The sequence below is a fragment of the Meleagris gallopavo genome, chromosome 29 (genome assembly GCF_905368555.1).
Source record: "Meleagris gallopavo chromosome 29, MGAL_WU_HG_1.1, whole genome shotgun sequence".
In the NCBI taxonomy this organism is placed as follows: domain Eukaryota; kingdom Metazoa; phylum Chordata; class Aves; order Galliformes; family Phasianidae; genus Meleagris; species Meleagris gallopavo.
In genome coordinates, this window is record NC_139432.1 from 491767 (window position 1) to 498437 (window position 6671).

Here is a 6671-nt window from a genome sequence, read left to right on the forward strand (position 1 = left end):
GGGATGGGATGGGATGGGATGGGATGGGGAGGCAACTGTAGACATTCAGCCTTCAGTGAAGGCCACATCTAGAGCAGCCTTGTCCCAGCTCTGCTGCATGTGTCCCTGTACATTTGCAGGCCTCGTGTCATCCACGTGGCCTGGGCTTGCTCCATCTAAGCCCTGGAGAGTCGCTGAATGGAGTATTCAGCCAGGGAACTGACACGTGTAGCCCGGGCTTGAGCCCTAGTCCCACTGCTCACCTCAGCTCTGAGATGAACTGCACGTAACACATCTGCTGCCTGTGTTGAAGCAATAATTGACAGATGCTTCTCAGATAGAAGTAACTGACCTCTGAAACCAACGTCTGGCACGGATTGGCAGACTTACTCTTGGGTGTACTTTCTTCTCTTGATAATGGTCAAGTTGTTCTGGATGCCAGAATCCACAAAAATTGGAAGCTGATGACTCCAAAAGGAAAAGGAAGAAAGAAACACTTGCTGGAATAGTGTTAGGGGAGACCACATGCTTGAGCAGTTGACAGGAAATCTCCGTGTCCAGGACATCAGTGCTTGGCATCAGAAGTAGGGAAGAAGAAGGACTGCAGAAGGAGGTTTACACATCACGCGCCCAAGAAAGATGAGTAATGCCAGAATCTGCCTCCTGAACACCACCTCAGACTTTCCCGTGCGGATGTCAGGGCCCCTGAATCTCTCTGGGAATGAGACGTAGGGCTTTGAGCAAGAGATTCTGGGCAAGTCCTGACAGAACACTTTGCATTAGGGCTGAGAACACTTTGCAGTAAGGCTGCATTCTGTCCTTCTGCATACGAGTGGAAGAGATGAACATACGCACCCAGGCCAGTACCCAGCAACTCCCTGTGGAGAAGGAGCAAAGGCCAAGAGAAGGATTTGAGAGATCAGGAGTTCACGGGCTCACGCGGAAGGTATTTCCAGCAGCTCTGCACTGATCTGTCCCTCCTAGAGAACCTGATTCTCTTCCAGGACTCCCCAAGGATCCTGAGGTGCGTTTCCAGCATCCTGTGGGCAACAGGATGTTCTGCATGGTAGGTGGGGATGGAAGCCCATGACCAGTCCTGCTCCATCGCATCAGGGCCAGAGCTCAGAGGTACCAGGCTGAGGGATTCTAAGCAGGTGCGCAGGTTGAAGATCTCACAGGGGTGTTCTGTGAGATCTTCAACCTCACAGAGGTTTTTGAGGATTGGTTCAGACCGGATCACAAGCCCAGAAGAGGGCTCAGTGAGGATGGTGGAGTCCGGGCACTGCCTGACACAGGGCTCACAGCAGCTGCTGGACAGAGGGGTCTGGCTGCAGGGCTGGCATGACCGGCTCCGGTTACAGCAGGTCTAATCATCGGGCTGAAGGTGCACCCGTTGGGAGAGAGGGTAGAGAGGAAGCAGAACATTGCATCCCAGACTCTTATAGCCTTTTCATTTGAAAGGTTCCCTTAATGGTCTTCTTACCAAACTCTCACAGCTAGAATAATTCATGTCAGTGTGTGGCCTGGTTCAGGCTAGATCCAAGAGAAGGAAGTGAAGAGACCCTAGGACCCAGGCCCCAGGAAGGGGGGAAAGAGGGGAGAGAAACGCAAGGTGATGGGCCCAGATGAGGAAAACAGTGGCAAACCCCTAAGGGATAAAGTTAATTTTCTGAGTATAACATCAGAATGTGAGATAATACAATAGAATACAGTACGACTGCAATTACACCCAATAAAATGAGAGCTTCCAAAACCAAACTCCTTTCTTTAATGCTGTAGCCTAGAAAACAAGGGAGCAGTGATAGGAAAGAGGGCAGTTTTGAGATTCCCAGTCTGTTTTTGCTTTCCCTCCACCAAGCAGAAAACAGAAGCGGAAAAATGAAGTCTCCTGGGAGTTCATTCTTCTCTCCTGTGACCAAGTGACCAGAAATATCCCACGCAATCAAAAGAGTGTAGAGTAACCGATGAGACAAAAAATACTGAATCCAAAAATACCCCATCGTGCTAACAAGTCATTTTCCAGTATGAGCAGTCCTTCTGCACAGACCTACTCTCAGTGTGTTCTCTCAGACTGTGGACACACCTGGGATTGCAATCACCCAAATGCAATACCTTGCACATGACCTGCATGAATTTCAAACGGGCTGATTTTCATGCCTGTCTGGGTCCCTAAGGATGCCATCAATTACCTCTGTCGCATCACATGCCCCATTCACCTTAGTCCAATTGGAAAAGTTGCTGAGGGTACAATCAATCACACTATCTACGTCACAGCTAAAAGCTGCGTTGACCAGTGCTAGAGGGTGGTGCACTTTCAGTCTCATCAGGTGGCCTTCAATGTGCTCTGCTCTTACTGTCGGAGGGATTTTGCTCCCCCGACCCCTGCCTACAGGTTCAAGGATGTGAGAGACCTGGGATGCCTGATTACCAGTGAAGACTGGGCTGAAGAACTTGCTGAGTATCGCAGCCTTTACGGTGTTGGTTGAAGACTTTTCACCATTCTCATTTATCAGCGGTAGGACATTCTACTTCAGCTGCGTCTTCTGACCGAGGAACATCTAGTACCTCGTCTCTTTATTTATCACAGCCCTCAAGCAGTTCAGTTCCACCTGAGCCCTGGCAGTCATGATTGCATCTCTGTACATCTGGACAGCAGGCCTGTAGACTTCCTAGGCCACCCATCTCAGCTTCCACTGGCTATACCTTTCCTCATTATCCCCCAGTTTGACCATCCAGTCCTTGCCCAGCCATACTGGTTTCCTGCCTTCTCTGCTTCATTTCTTACCCTGTGGGAGGGAGAGCTCTTCTGCTCTCAGAAAGGTGTCCTTCAAGGACTGCCTGCTCTGGTCAGTTCCTGTGTCCCTAAGTACACAGTCTCCCAGAATACCTCAATTAACACAGGATGCAGACGGGGAATAGGTGAGGCGACATCAATAATCTAACTTATTCGCTAGGAGGATTTTGACATAATCAAGAGAAGGGTGAACGGTGACAATGTGATTCTGTAGATGCATCACAACAGATCTCGGTTTTAACTGGCAGATGACTCTAGCCCAGGAGCACCTACAGGACATTGCCCTGAGGCAAGCAGCACGTGGGTTATGCGTGGAAGGTTTTGGTGCCAGGGTGAGAGCAGGAGCTGGCACCCAGGCCAGGGCCAGGCCCAAGGGTGGCCTGGCTGAAGGCTCCACACAGTGACTACAGCGGACCAACAAGGAGCCTGGCCAAGCCAGGAGGTCAACAGAAGCCCAGGCCAGAGACAGGCTCTCATTGGTCAAGATTCCCAGTCACATGATGTGCTCCAGGCTCGAAGGGATATGTCTACACAGAGACACATCGAGGCAAGGACAAACAGCCATTGGTTCAATAGTAATCACGGATAACTTCCTGCTTCAAAAGAGGGCGCCTGAGAGATGAAATTGCAGCAGTGTGCGCTGGCTGGCCTCCCATATCTAGAAGAACGATGGAATCTCCCTAGATGATTCTCACTAAAGCCATGGCTTTCTCCTTTGGACGTCTGTGCGCAAACGACAAAAACAGAAACACTGAAGGACACAGAAGGGGATGCAGCAAGTGTTTAATGAGTCAGAGGAGGGAAATGACATCACTGCAAGTGCAGATAGCAAGGGTGGGGAGCAGCAGGAACAGACATGAGCCTGTTCCCCGGTCCTACGACAGCGTTGCCACCAGGCCCACACGTCTTGGCCAAGAAAGGAAGAGAGGTTGCAGGTCACTTTAGGCTGGTTTTGAGGGTACTAACAGAGATCGCTGAGGCAAAAAGACAGCTGAGATATTAGATAGGAGGAGAGAGCAAAAGGGAATATTGATAGATTTTCTCCATGTGGTCAGGGAAGCCCAGCTGGCCCCGTGCTGTGTGTCTTGCAGGGCAGAAAGAGCAGCACAACATTGGTGCTACTGTCCACTGCCGTGTTGTGATTTCCAGGGGGACCTTGACCGGGACCAGTGCCCAGCACCTTTAGCAGGGGGTGCACCTTCTGCCACAGTAGCGGTTGGAAATGCAGGAGAGGTCAAAGCCCCCCGAGGTGATGGGCACGCCCTGACAGCTGAGGATGCTGCCAACAGCAGCGGAGGTGGAGGATCCGACGGCGGTGTTCTGCGGGAAGGAGCTGAGGATGGGTCCGGGCAGGGTCACCACCACGGGAGAGGGCTCAATGACGATGGTGGAGTTCTGGCACTGCCTGACGCAGGGCTCATTGCAGCTGCTGGCCAGAGGAGTTGGGCCGCAGGGCTGGCATGGCACGCATGGGTCGCAGCAGGACATGTCTCGGGACTGGTGGTACACCTGTTGGGAGCGAGAGCAGGAAGGAAGCACAACACGGGCATTCATGAGGAACAGACGTGCAACAGGCCATGAATAAACCAAAGCACATGCACTATTGGCATCTGAAGGATGTGAAGAGGAAGTCAAAGGATTCTTGGACTCCACGTATCCAGCTATCTGCTGACCAGAAATACCCTCCCGTGCCTATCCAGCTAAATTTGAGCCCCCACACTACCTACACACAGGCTCTGAGTCCAGGACAATTCTGCACTTCTCTTCCCCATGACAAGCAGTCCCACAACTTGGCATGAAACAGCGGTGATAGCATCTCAAACCTTCGCTGTGCTGAGACCTCCTTTAGTTGAGCGGCAAGGACAGGAAGGAGCTTCACACTCACCTGGTTCCCAAGGAGAAGAAGGGAAGAACAGTGGATGAGAGAGCCAGGAGCTGGGCTCCCTTTTATACTGGACCTAAGATGACCTATATCCAGAGGCACTGCTTATAGAGGTGATTATTTTCTGACAAGCTTTTCTTGTCCAGAATGCAAATCATCCCAGATAATGATATGGGTGGTCTGCTGGCTTCCTGCGCAATTCTGTTTCATTTCTGGCTTTATGCCATGTCACTTCCTGAATGAAGGCATCTTTTGGGAGGCATGAAGGGAAGCCCAAGCATTTCTGCACAACAAACACCAGTGAGAGCAACAGACTCATTTCATGTGCTGCAAGAGTCCACAAAGCCAAGGCGGAAGATGTCAGCCTAGGTCATTCCTGAAGGTTTCTTAGGGGCTCTTCTGGGAAGAGGTGTACCAGCTCCTGAGTATGACCTTCTCCCGCTTGACCCTTCTCTTGGGAAAATTCTGCTGCCCTGTTTTGTCTCCTGCCTTTTTGTCTCACTGATCATGGAATGGAGCACCAAGTCGCGCAGAGTCCTCTCCAGACCTCAAAAAAAAAGTCTCAAGAGCAAATGCTGTTACAGGAGGGCTATTTTAATAAGAAAAAAATGACGGGAGCCATACAGACAGCAGGTAAACCATATACCCTCCCAGGTGTGGGGAACGCTGATTTAGACTCAGGACTAAGAGGATTATTCCCATGTTTCGCTGTGTAGATCCTGCTCCAAGGCATCAGAGCTGAGGGAGTTCATACAGAAGCCCAGCAAAAGCCAGCAGGATCACGGAATCACAGATTGGCAGGGATTGGAAGGGACCTCTAGAGATCATCTTCAGAGGAACTTATCATCTAGGAATTTCCTATGTTGCCGTTTCTGTTTGTTGCCTTGCTGGAGTCAAGGTACACGTCATTCACTGCTGTCCCCTCACCCACCCAGCGGGTGATGGCATCGCGGAATCCTGTGAGGTTGCTCAAGCATGATTTCTCCTTTGGTGATTCCATGTTCACTACTTCCAATGAACTTCTTTCCTTCCCACTACTTGGGCATAGCATCCACAAGGCCAGGGCACTCACCTCAGCAAGCAGGGGATCCACATTGTTTCTTGTCTTCCTTGTCCCCATGACATACTTCAAGAAGACTTTCATGTTATCCTTGATCTCTCTCACCACATTTAGTTCTGTCTGGGCCTTAGCCTTCCTAGTTGCATCCTTCCAGACTCAGACACCAGTCGTATATCCCTCCCAAGAGACCCGGCTCATTACGCGCATTGTAAAGACCATCTATTTTCCCCTGGAGTTTCTCCATGCGTGCCATGCTTGTCCATGCTTGTCCATGCCTGCCCTTTATGCTTGATTTCTACACCAAAGTGGATCGGAATGTGACTGCACGGCAAATCTGCATGTGCAGGGTTTTGTCTGTGCTCTTCCCAACCTGCAGCACATTTTGGGTTACAGCCATGAGTGCGCTTAGCCGGAGAGTGGCTGCAAAACTCCTTGAGCAGAGAAGAAAGCAGCTGCCTGCCTGCAACGTGCCAGGCAAAGGGAGAAGGTCAGAGGGCAGCAAGATGGTGCAGGATGGGATGGGATGGGATGGGATGGGATGGGATGGGATGGGATGGGATGGGATGGGACGGGACAGGACGGGTTGGGAGAGAATGGCCCAGGTCCCCTGAGTGTGCCTGACATGAGTCAGAGCATAGGACGAGATATCACGCAGGTCACCTGGCACTGCTCCAGAAATCCAGTGCCACCAATGGTTCCTTTGCAGTGGCCCAGCACACGCACACGCTCACGGAATTGTGCAAAAATCTTCACCGGCAGACATTTGTACAGAACCAGCACACTGGAGGCACAAGCGTATGCACGTGTTAATGACATTTTCCGGTACTCAGTGAGACCGCACGGAGAGGAAAAATCCACCGGGAGACTTGAAAAAGGCATTGGAGGCCATCTGTTATCCCGAGGCGTGCTAGAAAGGGAATCAGATAGAGTGTGCAGTGCTCACCAGTGCTGAGAAT

General features: G+C 51.1%; 1 pseudogene; it reads right to left on the bottom strand.

Moving 5' to 3' along the window:
- Window positions 1-3955: 3955 nt before the first annotated feature.
- Window positions 3956-4261, bottom strand: LOC146542540 (feather keratin Cos1-1/Cos1-3/Cos2-1 pseudogene; annotated as a pseudogene).
- Window positions 4262-6671: the final 2410 nt, after the last annotated feature.